Source organism: Aegilops tauschii, chromosome 1 (assembly GCF_002575655.3).
Source record: "Aegilops tauschii subsp. strangulata cultivar AL8/78 chromosome 1, Aet v6.0, whole genome shotgun sequence".
Lineage (NCBI taxonomy): Eukaryota > Viridiplantae > Streptophyta > Magnoliopsida > Poales > Poaceae > Aegilops > Aegilops tauschii.
In genome coordinates, this window is record NC_053035.3 from 67,180,682 (window position 1) to 67,203,441 (window position 22,760).

Sequence of the window (22,760 nt, forward strand, 5' to 3'; positions counted from 1 at the left end):
GTATTGTAAGGTGTGAAGTAGAGTAAGACTCAAAGCCCGACCACGACATAAGATAGAGAGAGAATGGAAGTCATTCCCTATGCCTCAGCCATATAGGTTCTATAAAGTATGTCATGTTGTGTACCAAACCTATTGTGTACCTTGCCATGAGTTTGGCAAGGGGGTACAATAGTGATCCACGAGTAGATCACTGGACAGCGGTTAAAATTATCCTTAGAGGACTAAGGAAATATTTCTCGGTTATGGAGGTGATAAAGAGTTCGTCGTAAAGAGTTGCATCGATGCAAGCTTTCACACTGATCTGGATGACTCTGAGTCTCGATCTGGATACATATTGAAAGTGGGAGCAATTAGCTAGAGTACCTCCATGCAGAGCATTATAGACATAGAAATTTGCAAAATACATACGAATCTGAATGTGGCAGACCCGTTGACTAAACTTCCACACACCTTATTACTCTTTGGGTGTTAATCACATGACGATGCGAACTAGATTATTGACTCTAGTAAACCCTTTGGGTGTTGATCACATGGCGATGTGAACTATAGGTGTTAATCACATGGCGATGTGAAATATAGGTGTTATTCACATGGCGATGTGAACTAGATTATTGACTCTAGTGCAAGTGAGAGACTGAAGGAAATATGCCCTAGAGGCAATAATAAAGTTGTTATTTTATATTTCCTTATATCATGATAAATGTTTATTATTCATGCTAGAATTGTATTAACCGGAAACTTGATACATGTGTGGATACATAGACAAAACACTGTGTCCCTAGTAAGCCTCTACTAGACTAGCTCGTTAATCAAAGATGGTTAAGTTTCCTAACCATAGACATGTGTCGTCACTACTAGGGAAATGCTTATACACAGGAGCTCAGTAGTAGTGCTTTTTATAGGAAAGCGCTGCTGCTAAAGAACGGTAGCGCTTGTCAATGAAAGGCGCTGCTATTATTCTTGTAGCAGTAGCGCTTTTGTTATAAAAAAACACTACTACTATAGTTGCCAACGGTTGTAGGTATACTAGTAGCGCATGTAAGTAAAAAGCGCTACTGCTATTGTACATAGCAGTAGCGCTGTTCTCTGACGAGCGCTACTGCTAAATAGCAGTAGCGGTTAGTTCTAACGAGCGCTACTGCTACGCCTTATCCACACCGGTTGCCCCGCGCGCGTCCCTCACTCTCCCTCACACACTCACTCGCCTGTGCCGTCGCCTGCCGTCGCCGCCGACGCCCCCAAGGTATCTGCCTCCCTTCCCTCCCTCCCTCCTCCTCCTCTCGCCGCCCCCCTCTCTCCCTCCTCCCATGGCCCTCCTCTCTCCTCCCTCTCCGCTGGCGGCCCCCTCCGATCCTCCTCCTCCCTCTCCGGCGGCCCCCTCCTCCTCCTCCTCCCTCCTCCTCCTCCTTCCTCCTCCTCCTGGCCTCCTCCCCCTTAATTTCTGTAAAAGGTTTTAGTTTTTGTTAAATGTAGGTTTTTGCTTTTAGTAAATGTAGGTTTTTAGTATATTTTGTTTTTAGAAAATTTGGATAAGTAATTTGAAAAGAATAAGTAAATGTAGGTCTTTTGAATAGAATAGGAAATTTTTAGAAATTTTGAATAAGTAAATTTGAATAGAATAAAATATGAAATTGAAAAAAATAAGTAAATGTAGGTCTTTTGAATAGAATAGGAAATTTTTAGAAATTTAGAATAAGTAAATTTGAATAGAATAAAATATGAAATTGAAAAAAATAAGTAAATGTAGATCTTTTGAATAGAATAGGAATTTTTTTTAGAAATTTTGAATAAGTAAATTTGAATAGAATAATTTAATGTAGCTTATGGAGTTTCACTAAGTCCTAAGATGACGATAATAATGTTTTTGTTTATATTTTGTTTTTGCAGAAATCAAGGAGCCCCTGCATCATCCCTGCCGTCGTCCCCGTCACCGACCCCCTCCGACCTCGATCGAGGTGAGAGCAGCCACCCCATGTTGTTAATTTAATTTAGGTATTTTAGGTGCTTAATCTTAGAATAATGTAGTATGAACCCTAGTTATGATCGAATCATGTTCAAAATGTAGGTTTTTAATTAGGTGTAGTTAATACAATTTAGGTGTTTTAGGTGTCACATTTGTTATTTTTTTTAGTTAAAGCAATTATTCCCGCATCGACGTCGACTCGGCGGAGGAGGCCTGGGCTTGGTGAGGAGCCATGTCCGAGACTTGGCTCCACCGGCTGGTACTGGGAGGTGCTACCTTCCGGGGGGTGCAGCTTGGTGAGGAGCCAGCCCGTTGTTGACCCGAACCTTCTTTGGTGGCGGTCGCGTGGGCCAGTGACGGTGCGAAGGCTTGAGGACCCCGCGGAGGTGGTACGTCACCGTGTCAGCGAGGAGGACGAGCACGTCCGTCGCTACATGGTTGCGTTGGAGGGCAGGTTCTCCAATACCTGGGAGATTCTTCAGGGATCTCACTGGAGCTATGATCCTGTGATGGTTCCTTCTCTTTGGGTGTCCACCGCCCGCGCCGATACCCGTCGTTCGCTACGGTTTTAGCTGTATTAGTGATGTTATATGTATGATACTATTCGAGATCTATTAGTGATAATATTTGATGATGTACGGACGAAAGAGATGATTTAGTTTTGCTTATTAAATGAATGCTAATTTGAATACTAATTTATTTTATGATTTAGATATGTGCTTGCCCATATGATGTAGATATAAACATGTATATGTTGTGTTGCTCAAATAGGATACGTGCTTGCCCAAGTGGCCGGCCATGTTTGCAGGTTACACCTCCTACAGTGGCCTATGTTTTGCCGGAGTGTTGATTAATTTCCGTTCCGGCAAATTTCAGGCGCTCGATATGTCCTTTTTTAGCAAAGGTCATGCGGGATTTTTTCGTGAATTCTGGCATGACTTGTGCTAGAATATGTAGGAAATATCGAGTGGCCTGGATTTTCTAGAAAAATAATTAAACGACATTTCGGGTTGACTTTAAGTCTATCGAGGCTCCATCACCGAAGGTCGAAAAATCAGTGAGGGAGTGTATCCACCATATATGAGAGAGGACGAAGAAGCCCAACTATTGTCGTGGGGGTCGTTTCTCCTTCTTCTCCGGGTGCTAGACCTTTGTTATGCACTAGGGGAAGGAGGAGTAACGACCATCACCGACGGTCGCAAATGTCAGAGAGGAATCAGTGAGTGAGAGTCTCCACCACATATGAGAGGACGAAAAATCCCGACTGTTGTCGTGGGGGTCGCTTCTCCTTCGTTCCCGTGTGCTAGAAATTTTGGTGTAATGCACTCGGGAACGAAAGGAGGAGCTACCATCACCAACGGTCGAATGTATACACCACGAGAGCTGAGAGTTTTCAAGAAAAAGACTCGACAGACCGATAGTCAACCCGTGATGAATAATAATGATCTAATTTAATTTTTTAGTACATATATTGAATTGTACAAGTTTAATCTTTGAATTATGAACGTAGGAAATGTCGTCATCAGACGACGAAAGTCTCCCGGGGGAGTGTAGCTGGTGCAACAACGACCGAGGTCTGTGCGACAGGCCTCACCTGGACGAAGATCGGCGCTTTAGCATTAAGCTCCAGGAGACCTTCGATGTTGAAACAGTATGCAACGACGACAAGTGTTTTTTTCGTAATTAAGAAGGACTTCAACTATTTCAACGTGTAATTTTCATCTTTTACAATTCGAGTAGCTTATCCCATGCCATGCAAGACACTATGTCTTGGAGAGGATGGATTTTGAAGACCATGAAAATTTCGAAACAAAGAAAAATCACCTAAGGACTCATCATGGTATGGATTTTGAAGTAAATCTGTATAATTCTGAGAGCGTAACCCATTTTGGTTGCAAAAATTGGGAAGCACTTTGCAAGATGTATGGTTTTTATGAGGGTATGCTTGTCACCATGGATCTTGGTGATCCTGACATCGACCAAGACAATATGGACATTTGGGTCCTTGTTGATACGCTTCCAATTATACCGCTATGTGAGTTTCTCAAACATAGTTATTAACTAATTTATATTGTTCATTTCAAAAATAGTTGACATCTTCTTTCCATTGACAGCTTATTTTCATTGTTCAAACAATGTGCGGAACATGGTAGACAGAACCTACTACACCGATGGCTCTGAGTTAACTTATCAGGAGAAAAATCATCTGGTCGCATTTTGTACTGATCTTGAGAATTACAATATCTATTATAAAACTCCTCCACATTATGGTCAATACGTGCCACTAGTGCACGTGTTGAACTACGGTAACATCCATGGAGATGCCATGGTAAGATTTTTTACTATTATGATATCCGTGCATCTTTTGCATAAATTCTTTTAAAACCCAACTACATTGCTAACTATGAAGTTATTACTATGTTTTTCAACAGAAAATCCCGATGGATTGTGTGCCTCATCTGATGTATCAGAATGGTCGCCTTGATGTTTTGAACATACGGCCAGGTCATCCTACGAATCTCACCTGTCCATATCGGATTTCTAAAAGAAGTGAAGACATGAAAAATCAAAGAATGGAAAAAATGTATGGACAGTCGTAAGGAGGTACTTGGAAGCAACATTGTGCGAAAGGAAAGAATTGGAGACAGGATAATCCCCATTCTCCATAATGGCGAGTCATGGCCTATCTTGTTTTATGCTATTTTACCTAAGAGAAGGTAGTAGGTCCTAGTTAATAATACTCATGATCATGTGCTAAGAACAACTAAGCAGGATTGGTTAGATGACTATGATGATGATGTGGTATCGAGTAGAAGTTGTATGATCGATGATGATGAGTATGACTTGTTATTATGATACCAATGATGAGTTATTTATTATTATGATCAATGATGCATGATGCTAAGTTGTTATATGAGCATGATGATTTATTATATATATATATATATATCAGTCGATGAAATGAACCTGGATTAGATTCAAGTGGAGCCAACATGTGGTGTACATCGAAAGTACTACTAATCCAAATTAGATCAAGTTTGGATTAGAGTAGTACTTTCGACATGCACCACATGTTGCCTCCACTTGAATCTACTCCACATTCATTTCACCCACTGTTATATATAATAAGTAATCATGGTCATAAAATCATATGATGAAAGTACTGTATATAAAACCACACAACGAAAATAAGCTGTATTTTTAAAAATACAGGAAAAGTCAGCAGCAGCGCTTTTTAGAACAACCGCTACTGCTACTTAGTTAGCTGTAGCGCCTTAGTGGTAGCGTTGGTACCAGCGCTACTACTAGCTATAAAACAAGCACTACTACTAGGGTTTTCCCTAGTAGTGTGTCATTTGATAGCGCTCCCCTTCCAGCGCTACTGCTACTAGTTAGCTGTAGCGCCTTAGTGGTAGCGTTGGTACCAGCGCTACTACTAGCTATAAAACAAGCACTACTACTAGGGTTTTCCCTAGTAGTGTGTCATTTGATGAACGAGATCACATCATTAGGAGAATGATGTGATGGACAAGACCCATCCGTTAGCTAAGCATAATGATCGATAAGTTTTATTGCTATTGCTTTCTTCATGTCATGTACATATTCCTTTGACTATGAGATTATGCAACTCCTAGATACCGGAGGAATACATTGTGTTCTATCAAATGTCACAATGTAATATAACTGGGTGATTATAAAGATGCTCTACGGGTATCTCCGAAGGTGTTTGTTGGGTTGACATAGATCGAGATTAGGATTTGTCACTCCGAGTATCGGAGAGGTATCTTTGGGCCCTCTCGGTAATGCACATCATAAGCCTTGCAAGCAATGTGACTAATGAGTTAGTTGCGGGATGATGTATTACGGAACGAGTAAAGAGACTTGCCCGTAACGAGATTGAACTAGGTATGAAGATACCGACGATCGAATCTCGGGCAAGTAACATACCGATGACAAAGGGAATAACGTATGTTGTCATTAAGGTACGACCAACAAAGATCTTCGTAGAATATGTGGGAACCAATATGAGCATCCAGGTTCTGCTGTTGGTTACTGACCGGAGAAGTGTCTCGGTCATGTCTACATAGTTCTCAAACCCATATGGTCCGCACGCTTAACGTTCGATGACGATTTTGTATTATATGAGTTATGTGATTTGGTGACCGAATGTTGTTCGGGGTCCCGTATGAGATCATCGACATGACGAGGAGTCTTGAAATGGTCGAGAGGTAATGATTCATATATAGGACGATGATATTCGGACAACGGAAGTGTTCTGGGGGTACCGGGTACATATCGGGTCACCGGAAGGGGTTCCTTGCACCCCCCCCCCCCCGACAACTACATGGGCCTAATGGGCCAAGAAGGGGACAGACCAGCCCCTAGGGGGCTGGTGCGCCCCCATGTAGGCCGAAATAGGGGGGAAGGAATGAGGAGAAGAGAGAAAGGAAGGGGAGGGATTCGGCCTCCCCCTTCCTTCTCTCCTCCCTCCTCCTTCCTTCCCCTTCGGATGAATATGGAAGGGGGAGGCTGAATTGGGAGGCACCCAAGTAGGATTCCTCCCACTTGAGGCACCCCCTTGGCTGCCTCTCCTCCCCTCCAACCTATGTATACGAGGGGGGCACCACTAGAACACACAACGTTGATTCCTAGGCGTGTGGGGCACCCCCTCCATAGTTTATGCCTCCGGTCATATTGTCGTAGTGCTTAGGCAAAGCCCTGCGCGGATCACTTCACCATCACCGTCACCACGCCGTCGTGCTGACGAAACTCTCCCTCGACACTTTGCTGGATCAAGAGTTCGAGGGACGTCATCGAGCTAAACGTGTGCAGAACTCGGAGGTGTCGTACGTTCGGTGCTTGATCGGTCGGAACGAGAAGAAATTCGACTACATCAACCGCGTTGTCAAACGCTTCTGCTTTCGGTCTACGAGAGTACTTGGACACACTCTCCCCCTCTCGTTGCTATACATCTCCTAGATAGATCTTGCGTGAGCGTAGGATTTTTTTAAATTACATACTACGTTTCCCAACAGATGTAGTACAATAGAAATAAGTATTTCCCTCAGTTAAGAACCAAAGTTATCAATCCAGTAGAAGAACCATGCAAGACCTCGTGAATAACACATACACACAAAATAACAAATACTTGCACCCAATGCAAACAAGGGTTGTCAATCCCTCAGCGGTTAATTGCAAGGATCAAATCTCGTAGTGATAGATAGATAAACAAAAACACAAAATAAAATAAAAGTAAATAAATTGCAGTAAGGTATTTTTGGATTTTAATACAGGGTTTTTATCATTTATGTCACTAGTTGTGTCCCACTACTCAGTTTTGCCATTAGAAGTTTCAACTACTCAAAAATGCCATCGATCTGTAAGATGCTTGCTCAATAATGCCATTAGGTATCTAAAAAATGTCATCGTTTTGTTAGATGTTTGCTCAAAAATGCCATTAGACATTGTTATTTTCACGTCAAACTTGTTGACCATATTATATGACAAAAATAAGCCTAGACCCACATGTCAGTTCTCTCTATCTCACAATGATAAGTGTGGCCCCACTTGTCAGGAGTAAGCAAGTAGATAATTTTACAGGAAAATAAGAAGTTGTTGGGATCAAGTGGGCCCAACACTTGATTGTAGTGAGATAGAGGGAGAGCTGGCATGTTGGCCCATCGGTATTTATGTTAGTATAACATGGCAAAAGAGATTTGAGATCACAATAATGGTGTCCAGTGGCATTATTGAGCATGTGTCTAACGAAGCGATGGCACTTTTGAGCAGTTGAAAATCCTAGTGGCAAAATTGAGTAGTGGGACACAACTGGTGGCATAAATGATAAAAACCCTTTAATATATGATAAAGATAGACCCGAGGGCCATAGTTTTCACCTAGAGGCTTCTCTCTTGAACATAGCATATGGTGGGTAAACAAATTATTGTAGGGCAATTGATAGAAAAGCGCATAGCTATGATGATATTCAAGGCAATGATCATGTATATAGGCATCACGTCCGAGACAAGTAGACCGACTCCTGCCTGCATCTACTATTATTACTTCACACATCGATCGCTATCCAGCATGCATCTAGAGTATTAAGTTCATAAAGAACGGAGTAACGCCTTAGGCAACATGACATGATGTAGACAAAGTGAACCCAATTAATATGAATAAACCCCATCTTTTTATCCTTAATGTTGATACGTCTCCAACGTATCTATAATTTTTGCTTGTTCCATGCTGTTATATTATCATTCTTGGATGTTTTACAATCATTTTATAGCAACTTTATATCATTTTTTGGGACTAACCTATTCACGTAGTGCCCAGTGTCAATTGTTGTTTTTTGCTTGTTTTTTACTTCACATAATATCAGTACCAAACGGAGTCCAAACACAGCGAAACTTTTTGGAGAATTTTTTTGGACCAGAAGACACAACATGGGCCAAAGAAGTACCAGAGGGGAGGCCTGAGGTGGGCACAACCCACCTGGGTGCGCCCAAGGGGATTGTGCCCCCCTCGGTGGCCTCCCGCACCGCCTCTTTGCCCTATAAATCCTCAAATATTCCAGAAACCCTAGGGGAGTCGACAAAAAACAATTCTAGCCGCCGCAAGTTCCAGAACCACGAGATCCAATCTAGACACCATCACGGAGGGGTTCATCATCCTCATTGGTGCCTCTCCGATGATGCGTGAGTAGTTCATCATAGACCTACGGGTCTGTAGGCAGTAGCTAGATGGCTTCCTCTCTCTCTTCTGATTCTCAATACGATGGTCTCTTGGAGATCTATTTGATGTAACTCTTTTTTGCGGTGTGTTTGTTGGGATCCTATGAACTTTGAGTTTATGATCACATCTATATCCATGAATATTATATTGAGTCTTCTTTTGATCTCTTATATGCATGATTATATGTGTAATCCTCTCACTCCTTTGGCTGACAGGTGGGATCCGGGGAGTGTGCATGGGTTGACGTTAACGATGATGAGGTTGGAGTGTGGTCAATACCTAGAAAAGCTAGGGGCCTCTCCACAAAAAGGCGACACCACATGGTGGCATGGCAGCACTCTAGCGTAACCTGGACTATACACAGGACCGTAGATGTCATGTATTCACATGTATAAGTGTCGTATTGTAGTGTTTCTCAACTTCGAGGATGTTTATGCGTTAGTGAGTTCAGGGCGACGCAAAACAAAGAAACTACAGATCTTTCTTTGACGAGGCGTTTTCCTGTCAATGATGGATTTGACATCTAGTCTGCTCAAGTAGAGATGTCATGGCTGCAACACATCCTTGTGGTGCACCTATGTCCTCGGGCTCCGCCGTTGCCATGATGTTTTTGCTCCAATGCTAGCGCAGAGATTGGGAGGTAGTCCAAGGGCGGAGATATGCTTCGACTGCATTTGGAAGATGGTGGATTGTGTGTTGGGTATGTGGTTTGCGGCTGAAAGATATGGTTTCTTCCTTCGATGTTTTAGTCGAGCGAGGGTGACACGTTTGGAGCTCAATGGGTGATACGTCCATTTTGCATCATGTTTTCTTACTGTTATTTATTGTCTTTTGGATTATTATTTCACTTTATGATGTAATTCTATGTCTTTTCTTTCTTATTTTGCAAGTTCCACATGAAGAGGGAGATTGCTGGCAGCTGGAATTCTGGAGCGGAAAAGACTACAATAGAGATAGCTATTCAACACAACTCCAAATGACCTAAAAATTTACGGAGAATTATTTTGGAATATATAAAAAATATTGGCAGAAGAAATAAAAGGAGGGGGCCACCAGGCAGCGACAAGCTCAGGGGCACGCACTACCCCCCGGGCGCGCCATGTGAGCTTGTGACCCCCCCTGGCAGGCCTCCGGTGTCCATCTTTTGCTATATGAAGACATTTACCCTAGAAAAAAATAAGAAGAAGACTTTTGGACGAAGCACCGTCGTCTCGAGGTGGAACATGGGCAAGAGCACTTTTGCTCTCCGGTGGAGCGATACTGCCGAGGAAATTTCCCTCTAGGAGGGGAAAATCGAAGCCATCGACATCACCAACGATCCTCTCATCGTGGGAGGACAAATCTTCATCAACATCTTCACCAACACCATCTCATCTCAAACCCTAGTTCATCTCTTGTATTCAATCTTTGTCCCAAAACCTCAGATTGGTACCTATGGGTTGCTATTAGTGTTGATTACATATTGTAGTTGATGCTAGTTGGTTTATTTGGTGGAAGATTAAATGTTCAGATCCTCAAGCATATTCAATACCCCTCTGATCTTGAACATGAATATGATTTGTGAGTAGTTACTTTTGTTCTTGAGGACATGGGAGAAGTCTTGTTATATGTAATCATGTGATGTTGGTATTCGTACGATATTTTGATGATATGTATGTTGTTGCTTCCTTTAGTGGTGTCATGTGAACGCCAACTACATGACACTTCATCATACTTGGGCCTAAGGGAAGGCATTTTGGAGTAATAAGTAGATGATGGGTTACTAGAATGACAGAAGGTTAAACCCTAGTGTATGCTTATTTCGTAAGGGGCTGATTTGGATCCATATGTTTCATGCTATGGTTAGATTTATCTTAATTCTTCTTTCGTAGTTGCGGATGCTTGCGAGAGGGGGTAATCATAAGTGGGTTGTTTGTGCAAGTAGGAACAGCACCCAAGCACTGGTCCACCCACATATCAAATTATCAAAGTAGCGAACGTGAATCAACTAAACATGATGACGTGACTAGACGACAATTCCCATGTGTCCTCCAGAGCACTTTGCTTTATATAAGAGAACTTTCCGCCTTGTCAATTTCTATAAAAAGGATTGGGCCACCTTGCTGCAACTTTGCTACTATTTTCACTTGTTACTTGTTATGAATTATCTTGCTACAAAACTATCTATCGTTGTTACTTTCAGCACTTGCAGAGAATACCTTGCTGAAAACCACTTATCATTTCCTTCTGCTCCTCGTTGGGTTTGATACTCTTACTTATCGAAAGGACTACGATTGATCCCCTATACTTGTGGGTCATCAAGACTCTTTTCCGGCGCCGTTGCCGGGGAGTGAAGCGCCTTTGGTAAGGAAACATTTATATTACGTGCTGAAATTTTCTGTCACTTGTCACTATGGAAAATAATCCTTTCAGGGGTTTGTTTGGGGCATCTTCACCTCGACGGAAGCAATAAGAGTTGCCCATGAACCTACTTAAAATATTTATCATGATATTCCTTCGGGTATGTTAGAGAAACTGCTAGTTGATCCTTATGGAGAGGAACGGTACATCCTGATATGCACTTAATCTATGTGGATGAAATTTGTGGATTGTTTAAGCTTGAAGGTTTATCCAAGGATGGAGTTAAGAAGAGGGTATTCCCTTTAACTCTGGAGGGAAAGGCATTGACATGGTATAGTCTATTGGATGATATTGGCACATGGGATTGGAAACGATTGAAATTGGAATTTCACCGAAAGTTCTATCCTATGCCTTTGGTTCATCGTGATCGGAATTATATATATAATGTTTGTCCTCGTGAAGGATAGAGTATCACCCAAGCTTGGGGGAGGCTTAAATATATGATGCACACATGCCCCAATCATGAGCTCTCAAGAGAAATAATTATACAAAACTTTTATGCTCGAATTTTTCATAATGATCGATCAATGTTCGATACTTCTTCTATTGATTCCTTTATGAAGAAAACTACTGAATTCAAATGGGGTCTTCTTGGAAGAATTAAACACAATTCTGAAGATTGGGAATCTGACAAAGGTAGAGAGTCAGGTATGAAACTTGAGTTTGATTGTGTTAAATCTTGCATGGAAACTGATGCTTTTCATAAGTTTAGTACTAAATATGGACTTGACTCTGAGTTAGCAGCTTCCATTTGTGAATCATTTTCTACTCATGTTGATCTCCCTAAGGAGAATTGGTTTAAGTCCCACCCACCTATTGAAGAAATACTTGAGGAACCTGCTATAGTTAAAGATGAAACAATTATCTATAATGTTGATCCACTTGTGCCTATTGCTTATATTGAGAAACCCCCTTTCCCTGTTAGGATTAAGGAACATGCTAAAGCTACAATTATGGTTAATAAAAGTAATATTAGAACACCTAGACCCTCTAAACAAATAAGTGTGGAACCTAATATTGCTATGGTTATGGATCTCTTGGTTGATAATATTGATGGGCATGTTATTTACTTCTGTGATGAGGCTGCTAGAATTGCTAAACCTTCTAGAAATGAACAAGACATGTTAGATAAGAATAATCCAGTAGTTTGGCATGCATGTTGTTTCTGTTAAAATTGGAGATCATTGCTATCATGGTTTATGTGACATGGGTGCTAGTGTGAGTGTTAGTCCATTTACTTTATATCAGGAAATTATGAATGATATCACACCTGCTGAGATTGAGGACATTGATGTTACTATTAAGCTTGCAAATAGAGATATTATCTCACCACTTGGGATCATTAGAGATGTTGAGGTCTTGTGTGGTAAGATCAAATACCCCACTAATTTATTAGTACTTGGTTCACAACAAGATAATTTTTGTCCCATTTTATTTGGCAGGCCTTTCTTCAATACCGTTAATGCTGAAATTGATTGTGCTAAAGAAATGGTTACAGTTAAGTTTGGTGATGTATCTCATGAGTTTAATTTCTCTAAGATTCGTATACAACCACCTGAGTAAGAATTATCTAGTAAAGATGAAATTATTGGTCTTGCTTCTATTGTTCTACCTCCTACTGATCCGTTAGAACAATATTTGCTAGGCCATGAGAATGATATACATATGAGTGAAACAAATGAAATAGATGAGATATTATTTAAACAAGCACCTGTCCTTAAACATAATTTACATGTTGAAACTCTTGGAGATCCTCTTCCACCTAAGAGTGATCCTGTGTTTGAATTAAAGAAATTAACTGATACTCTGAAATATGCTTATTATCTTGATGAAAAGAAGATATATCATGTTATTATCAATGCTAACCTTTCAGAACATGAAGAAAAGAGATTACTTAAAACTCCGAGGAAGCACCATGCTGCTATTGGATATACTCTGGATGATCTTAAGGGCATTAGTCCTACTCTATGTCAGCATAAGATTAATATGGAGCCTGATGCTAAACCCGTCGTTGATCACCAGCGCCGTTTGAATCCTAAGATGAAGGATGTGGAAAGAACTGAAATATTAAAGCTTCTGGAAGCATGTATAATTTGTCCTATAGCTGATAGTAGATGGGTAAGTAGCGAGCGCGAATCAACTAAACATGATGAACGTGACTACAATTTCCATGTGTCCTCGAGAGCGCTTTTCTTTATATAAGAGAACTTTCTGGCTTGTCCTTGCTATGAAAAGGATTGGGCCACCTTGTTGCACCTTTGCTACTATTTTCACTTGTTACTTGTTACGAATGATCTTTCTACAAAACTATCTATCACTATTACTTTCAGCACTTGTAGAGAATACCTTGCTGAAAACAGCTTATCATTTCCTTCTGCGTATCGTTGGGTTCGATACTCTTACTTATCGAAAGGACTATGATTGATCCCCTATACTTGTGGATCATCAATAGGGTGTTCAGGATGTTCTACCGGTCAAATTCTTTCAACGACAATAGTTTCGTATTTGGTAAGCCATTTTGGAGGTATGGAAAGCTGGATATCTACGATGGAGTCGCGCCGAGCTCGGGTGAAGAGGTGATCCGTCATAATTTTTTCTTTCGTGGTTGCTACGTTGGTGTCGGAGATGGGTGACGTGCGTTGCTGTCAAGATCAAGGGTTCTTCGGTTTTGATTCGCTTTTACTTCTTTACTGATGGTCCTTCGTGCAAAGACTAATATTCTGTTGTCTTTTTAATTTTTTCACGTTTCAATGTACACCTGACTTGTAACTTGACTTTTTTTAAGCTTGAACCGTAGATCAATTGTTCTACGTTATATTTTCATTTATATAAGTAAATTTTTTTACAAACATAATACATGCAGAAAAAATCTGCAACTAACCAATGCCAGTTTTCTCTAACATGTGAAAGATATAAATTAGAGACTGCTACTCAAAACAGATGTCTAATCCACTGATCTAGGGCATCTAGATTCTTAGCTTTGGTCATGTGCTTGACCAGCATAAGATCTTGCTTCAACTTGTACTTACAAGACCTGGCACTTGACACCTCATTCTAGAATAATATCCCATTTCTTTGCATCCATATATTCCAACAGCCAAAAATTATGATGTCCATGGCAATGTTCTTTGGAAGAGTTTGGTGCTGGAGCATCACTTCATCATAGAAGGAAATGTCTCTCTTTTTGCTTGGTGAAATTGTAAACCAGCTTTGTTGAGCGAATGTGCAATCCCATAGGAGATGAAGAATACTTTCCTCACAGTTTTCATTACACGGAGCGCAATTATAGGAGGGAATGGTGAAAGATTTCCTTTAAGTAGGCCCCTAGCACTCATTTTGTCATAAAGGGCAAGGCAGAAGAATATTTTGTGTCTAATTGTACTTGCACACTTCCATCACCACTTGAAGATACAGTGAGAGTCAGAGTTGCCCATGATGTGTTTGTATACTTGCCTAGAAGAATATTGAGTCTTGCTCCAAGTGTATGACTAGGAGTCATTCCCATCAGAAAGATTAAGTTGATCGAGTGACTGGTTTAGGGAGTTGAATTGCGAGTGTGATTGAGAGGACAACGGTCTATGAAACCGATCAACAAACTCATGTTCATTACGCATATCCCACCGATATGTTGTTGAGGATAGCATAAGAGTGGAGCTCGAGGTATTGATTTACAAGTGGTTGTCCTTTCCAGCCATCTTCCTAGAAAAGAACTGTCTTCCCTGATCCAATGCATCGAGCAATTTCCTTATGCAGAGGAATAAGTTTTAAAAGTGATCTCCACCAGAAAGACCCTTCAATTTTACAAGTGGGTGGTGCATTTGAGTACTATGTTTCACATAAAAGATTCACCCAGGGAAGATTTTCCTTGTTGAAAAACTTATGAAGATTCTTGAGAAGTAAAGTTGTTCTGATTAACTAAATCCAGTACTCCTAGACCTCCCTAAGTTTTTGGCTTATAGACTAAATCCCAAGCAATCATGGTTGTCCCCATTTCTTCAAAACCAAATTTCCTCCAGAGACAGTGTTTCAGATACTTGTTAATTTGCTGTACTACACCCAAGGTCAAAGCCAAGGAACACATGAAATAGGTTGGTAGAGAGGAGTATACTGATTTGATAAGCTACAATCTGGCATCATAGAAAATTAGGGTTGAGCATCCTGAAATTCTTCTTTCTATTCTTTGCATCATGGCAGTAAAATCTTCAATCTTTAGTTTATGGTTGCTAAGAGGCAATCCCAAGTAAGTGAAGGGGAAAGAGCCTAATTGACATCCCAAAGTGCTCTTAGTGATTTCAAGCTTTGCATCACTCGCATTGATTACAGATTTGTGATAACTCACTTTAAGTCCAGTTTGTCCAATGAAGTGCAGCAAGAGATTTCTGATCTGGTTCACTTGAGTGATATCAGCAGGAAATGCCAGAATTGTATCATCAGCATATTGCACTACTGGAAAATCAGGGCATGAGTTGCTTCTCAGAGGAGCTGACATGATGTTGTTCCTCATAGCTTCATTAAGAATGGATTGGAGAAGATCAGCAGCTAAGAGTAAATAGCAAAGATGAGAGAGGATCACCTTGCCTTACCCCCCTTTTGGAGTGAAAAATCTTCCCTGGCATGCCATTAAGCAAAACAACCAAAGTTCCTAAACCAAAGATGTGTTCTATCAACCCAGTCCATTTCTGGCCAAAGCCTGTAGCCATCATGATATTCAAAATGAGCTCATGTTCAATTAAATCAAAGGCTTTCTCAAAGTCAAGTTTAACAATAATGATTACTTGCTCAATAATGATTACTTGCTTGGACTTTCATTATATTAATGAGACACATACTATCATAAAAAAACTTCACGTGACGATCGATGTAATTTTCTCTTCCTTTGGGAAGTAGTAGAATTCACACCAACAGAATCCAGACGCCCACACGCACGGAGGAGAAGGTATGGTTAGCTGCTAGCCAGTACGCGTGTACTTTTGGCAACCGTGGTGGGCAAACAGTACGCGCACCATACGTGCGTGCATGACATGTCCTGCCATGCACATGTGTGAAATGACGGATGTGTGTGTGCACACACGTACATACACTCACGAGCACGGGCCGAAAACCATGGCAAAGTACACTGTAACTCGGCATGGACGGCCATGGGCCATGGCAGGGGAATCTATCCCGACCCGTCGGCTCGTCCGTCCATCCATCCATCCGGCCATCCATCAGTTGGTAGACGGCACGACCAGATGGATCATGAACCGCAGCGCATGCAGCAAGCTTGCTACGTGGAATAGTGGAAGTGTCACGTCGAGGGTAGCGTGTGCCAGTGGTGTTACATAGTGATAGTGTGCATGTGTGTGTACGCGAACTGTGGGCATTCAAGTGCCAGGTTGGCCTTCAGTGGCCCCATCGCTTGGAAGGACGTAGGAGTCTTTCTTCAAACAAATTAGAGCGTTCAAACAGATTCGGACGTGGGGAGGAAACCGTTCGAGGAAGAAGAAGACCATCCAGCCGTCCATTCCTCATTCAACGGTTTAGATTTTTAACTACTGTGGAATTTTTATTTTTATTTTGAGAACCTGACAAGATAGGCGGTCCCTGAAATTTTGGATACGATATCAGATTACATGATTTGGTGGTGTCACACGAGCGGTTTGACAGCCACATGTGGAGAGACAAAAGCCTGCAGCAGGAAAGCCTGAATTTATATGCAGGTAGTGGCGTAGTGCAATGCAATGATTTCCCCCGGGAAGATTAGAAAAGCCTGCATGTAAATGCAGGTAATGCAATGCAATGCAATGATTTCCCCCGAGAAGATTAGAAAAGCCTGCATGTATATGTTGCGCGCCTGATATGCCCTGATAAACAAGACAAAAGATAACCTGCAGTCTGTCTCTAATGCATACATCCATGGGAACGCACATGCATATGCAAGCTCACACATGATCACCCCAAGAATTAAAAGCTCAATTAGCTAGGTGTGAAAAGCCGTTCCTTTGCACAAGTTGCAAGATCACACACACCCATATTCAAATGAGAGGCGATTGACCGATATGTTCACTTATATTTTGTGTTTGTAGGGACAAATCAGGCCATAAAATATAGTACCACTCACATGGGAATAAAAACTTAATTTACCACAGACTTTTATTCCAATATCATCTCTCATGTCTCATCTAGATTGCTAGACAAAATATGCATGGAGATAGCTCAGGAGGGATAGAAGGGGGGAGAAAGTGTGAGGTTGGAGACACCCGGCGGCACGAGAAACGTAAGGGGAGGGCCTTACAAGGTCAAGAAAAGGCCTTACAAGGTCAAGAACATTAATTCTGGCATGAGAAGTGGCCAGAAAATGATTTAACTAGAGGCATATGGGAGAGTTTAGGGATAATAGAAAGCTCAGTCGGGATAACACCGGCTTATAGGCTACGAGGCAACCTTAGCTTTTGCTTGCCATTGCTCATGGATCGTTTTGGTGGTATTGTCATCCTTTAAAAAGTTCACTACTGCTCTTTGTGGGTGATGATCCTGGACCGAGAACATGCTGGATGCTTCTTCCGTCTTGTTAATCTGAGAAATCAAAATAAAAATAATAAATAGTAACATCAAAACGCTAGGTGCATGGTACATTCTTTCCTTTCTGAAAGTAAAGGTAGCATTAACTCACAGTACTAGTGTTGCTAACGGTCCAAGATCTAGGGTTTTGATCATCTAGTGAATCCTCATCACTGGCCATCTTGGAAACGATCACTGCAGGAATGCAAGCAAATGCACATGTTACAACATGGTCGCTCATGAACTCATCAGTTAAGATCCACTATAAGAAAGATAAGGGTTAAACAGAAGGGGGGAAATACAGAACTAGCAAGGTGCATGATTTAGTGCTAGAGCATCAAGAAGACATAGGGGTTGAAATTTTGAAGAACAAGACATGCATGGCCAAATTTTTATCTGGCAGACAAGAAATAGCTGATACAACATTTATCTTCAGCTTACTATCTTAATCTCTGAGACATACTTCTGTTGTTGTGAAAAGATAGAGGTTAGAACTTGGAAAAACCTGGACGTTGTCAAAGTTATACATAGGCAAGAAATAACTAATAAACTTTCTCTCTTTAAAAACTTACATTTTACATCCAAGACATACGTAGTGGTGAGAAAATACAAGGGATCAAGAGCATCCGCGACCTAGCTTACTACATCCAGTAAAAAAGTGAGGCTTCATCATGAAGAACAACAGCCTTAAGAGGAGGAAAGGAAATGGATAGTGCGTTAGATCTTGCCTGCCGCCGAGTTGGGGATGAAGATCTCTGTAGATTCTTCGGAGATGTAGTAGTACTACTACTAGTGGTAGAGAAGGCTCATCTCCTTGTTGCTCACCTGAGGCCTCGGAACAGATTTATACTGGAAAAACAAAGGGTAGTGGGACATCTTATGGATTGGTATAGAGGGCCTGCCTTGACCTGGAGGTGGGGACATGTGTGGCTCCTTTTAGCTTGGCTTTCAGGAGGGGAATCTCTGTCCTTTTATTTCTTCCTGCTCTCGATCTTTTTGTCTTCATAGTGTTTAGAATATAATTATATTAGTGTACACCCTCCATCCAAATATATAGGGTCTAATATATTTTTTGAGGATGTCTTTGATCACCATTTAGAACAATAAATATGACATGCATGTTACAGAAGTATACCGCCAAATTTGTATGTGAAAGGAGTTTGTAAATTTTTTTATCATATAACCCATATATTACTAATCTTATCAATGGCCAAAGGCAACCTCGAAAAACGTATTAGGCATATATATTTGGATGGAAGAATTAGCATGATTGGATCAGCTTGTTAGCAATATCTGAGCAACCATTATTAATAGAGGTGTTATATCATACAGTATTAGTAATGTTATCAATGGCCAAAGCAACCACAAAAAACATATTTAATTAATAGAGGAATTAATAGCTCAATTCCTCAGAGCTACTAGATTGGTCATGCTCAATTCCTCGGAGCTACTAGATCGGTCATCAGTGACTCCGTTTGGAAATCTTGGGCACCCCGAAGGTGAAATTCTTTGCTTGTTTGTCCATCCAAAATTGCATTTGGACCGCCGATAGATTGCCTAAGCAGGGTTGACCAAATTGCGGATTATGCCCACATTGCAAGTGCGAGGACCACCTTTTCTTCCAATGTTGTTTCACTATAAGGCTTCACGACATGATCAAGGAATGGCTTCAACTTGTTCACATCGACACCACAACATGGCACTTGAAGCTTTCAATCAAGGAGTGGTGGGTCTCTATGTCCGATGCTAACATCCCAAAATAGAAAGGCATGTTCGATGCTAACATCCCAAAATAGAAAGGCCATGGTCTCCCTCACCATACTCACCTCATGAACGTGGAATGAAAGAAATGCCCGGGTCTTCCGGCATAAGACCCCCCCCCCCCCCCCACCCACCCACTCAATGATCTTATTTGCCAACATCAAGAAGGATGCATCACTTTGGGTGGCTGCGGGTTCGAAAAAAGTTGGGTACAATCATACCAGGAGAGTAACGACCTATGTATTTTGGAAGTCCATTTTGTAACACACTCTATTCCTCTCTTAATTAATGAATGGGGGCAAATCTTTTGCCTTTGATTAATTTTTTAATAGAGGTTGGTTTATTTATTTTATATATGTGTAGATTGGTGCTAAAAACATGTTGATTTTTTATTTGTTGGTTGATCATGTGTATGTGTCCATGTTGTACCCTACCTGCAAGTGCTTAATCTTCTAGAGAACCACTATAAGTAATACTCCCTCCGTTTCTAGGTATGAGACCTTTTAGAGATTTCAATATATACTACATACGGATGTATATAGCGAAAATCTGCATCTGAGCATGGGCTCAGCTGCACCCGCTCAGAAAAAAAAAATCAACAAAAATACTAGAAAAAATCAAAAAAATCCAATTTTTTGTGTGGTAGATAATTTGATGCGTGAGGTCCGCTCCAAATTTCAACGTGTTTGGACATCAGATCAGTTCTGGGCAAAAAAGACAAATCAGGTCAAAACAGTTCCTGAACAGTAAACTGTTTTACAGACCCCGATTTTGTCCTTTTTTCCCAGAGCTCCTCAAATGTTCAAATGAGTTGAAATTTGGAGCGGATCTCACACATCAAATTATCTACCACAAAAAAATGGAATTTTTTGAATTTTTCTAGTATTTTTTTTATTTTTGTCCGTGAGCCCGGGTGCAGATTCGCCGCACTCTGTATATAGACGTATTTTAGAGCGTAGATTCACTCATTTTGCTTCATATGTAGTCCATATTGGAATAACTAAAAGGTCTTATATTTAGGAATGGAGGGAGTACAATATTGTGATCTTAGAAAACAAAATAAAGAAAACATGGAAATTTATGCGCATGTAGTTTTGGAGGAAAAAAACCCAACTTAAAACCGTGGACTATTTTACTTGGTCATACTTTGAACCATGACCTATGAAACCATCTAAATTAAAACATAAGCCTTACTAACCCGTTTAAAATTAACCAATAGTGGTATTGTATTTCAGACCATTCAAGAAATTTGAAACAATTTAATATTGTAGGAATGTTACAAGACAATAACCCATAAAAAAGTATGACTATTTATGTCTCGTGCAAACATGGTCGAAAAAAATTGATCGTTTGTGTTTTCGCATGGAACAAATCAGATCATATTGGCAGAGAATTCTCTTACTTTTATCAATTTATAGCATCCCCACACCCATGAATTGTTTGAGAATTTTTTGTAGTACCTCGCAATACAAAACCACCCTCTAAAGGCCTCTAAGGATTGCAGGATTTTGTCGGAATCTTGAATGATTTGAATCCTAAGGATACTTTCCTATGGAAACCCTTTCAATCTTAGGATTGGAATCCTTTCCTATGTCACCCATTCCACAGAATTTCAATATGAGCTCAGACCTCATTTTAAATTTCCTTTGAGAAGTCCAATGCACTTCCACTCTATCCCTCTCTACCCTCTGTCACCAGTCATCTAAAATTCATTTGGTCCTTTCTTGTGCATCATCAAAAGTCACATATTGCGGAGTACACGACATTTCAATTTCAAAAAAATTATACATTTTCAAATTCCTGCAATCCAAAGAAGCCGTAATCCTTCATCCAATAATTCTGGGTGCTTTTGCACTTTGGAGTTTCATCGGAAGTTGGGAAAATAATGTGGACATGGAATATGGGACTGTAATCTATATATCTACGAAAATACAAGATTAAACTATTTACCTCTCCCTAGCAAATTATACATTTATCTCTTTTCATTGTTTTGACATGACAATGTCATTCAAGCCAATTAGTATTGCAGGTTATTAATTTATCTAAGAAAATACAAGATTAAACTATTTATCTGTTCTTGGCAAAATATTTAGTTATGTCTTTTCATTTTTTTCACATGACACAGTTGTCATTTAACTCAGTCAGTACTGCAGGTTATAAACTCTTATCATTCCTCACATTACAATATTTTACATTTGGTGAAAACAAAACGAAAAATGCAAAACAACTATCTAAAACCTGGACATGGTTCGAATTAAAGGTTATAGGAAGTTCCAGGATTAGCATGGATTCTTTAATAGTTGGTGGATGAAATCTGACCAAGTTGAAGCTAAACTTTGGGTTGTCGCTAGCAACCACAAGTTTGTTCATCCGGACGATTGGCTGACTGGTTAAGTCTAGGGTTTAGATCTTTTCTCCGTGGGCGTGCTCCTTTTGTTTTTTAGGGTATTGATCTATTTTTTTCTATGTTATGATTTGTATAGGCGTTTTTCTCCCTTCTATATATGTTATACATATGCAACTCTCATGCATGGTTTGAAAAAAAAATGTCAGACCAGGCATCATTGTTATAGATATGAAAGTAGAGGTATTTCTATAAATTTTCCAAGAGGTTAATGCCACTGACTTTTTTTGTTGAGTTTTTATTATTTATGCCACTAGTTATATCTCACTACTCGGTTTTGCCATTAGAAGTTACAACTGCTCAAAAATGCTATTAGACACCTAAGAAATGCCATCGTTCAGTTAGATGTTTACCAAAAAATGTCATTAGACACATCACTATCAGGTCAAACTCGTTGACCATGTTATGTGACCAAACTACCACTAGATCCACATGTCAGCTTGCTCTATCTCACGGCGATAAGTGTGTGCCTACTTGTCAGGAGTAAGCAAGCGAATAATTTTAGTGGAAAATAAAAACGTTGTTGGGGACCAAGTGAAACCCACATTTTACCGTAGTGAGATAGAGGAAGAACTGACATGTTGGCCCATGGTTATTTTGGTCATATAACATGATAAACGGGCTCTAAGCTGATAATAATGATGTCTAGTAGCATTTTTAAGCATGCGCCAAACGAGCGATGTCATTTTCGAGTAGTTTAAATTCCTAGTGACAAAACTAAGTACCAAGACGCGACTAGTGGCATAAATGGTTAAAACCCAATTTTGTTTGGACATGACTTCTTAAAAATTAAAATTATATGATACTTTCTCCGTCCGAAATTACTTGACGCTCAAATGGATGTATCTAGTGTCTAGATATATTCTTTTAAGCATCAAGTAATTTCATACGGAGAGATTATTTTATTTAAGGGCCAAATCAAAGATGCCATCAAAGTGTGTTTCGCGTCTATCAGGA

At 40.4% G+C, this 22,760-nt stretch overlaps 1 long non-coding RNA gene across 2 annotated transcripts; it reads right to left on the bottom strand.

Annotated features, from left to right (window-relative positions):
• Positions 1-17,205: 17,205 nt before the first annotated feature.
• On the bottom strand, positions 17,206-18,489 carry LOC109750272 (uncharacterized). 2 transcript variants are annotated; one of them, XR_002229859.3, is made up of 4 exons: positions 18,367-18,483; positions 18,211-18,279; positions 17,751-17,833; positions 17,206-17,653 (listed from the first exon to the last, which is right to left on the bottom strand). It is a non-coding gene; the product is annotated as an uncharacterized lncRNA (long non-coding RNA). The 2 variants fall into 2 exon arrangements; XR_012200220.1 differs by lacking the exon at positions 18,211-18,279 and having other exon boundaries at positions 18,367-18,489.
• Between the last annotated feature and the right edge of the window lie 4,271 nt (positions 18,490-22,760).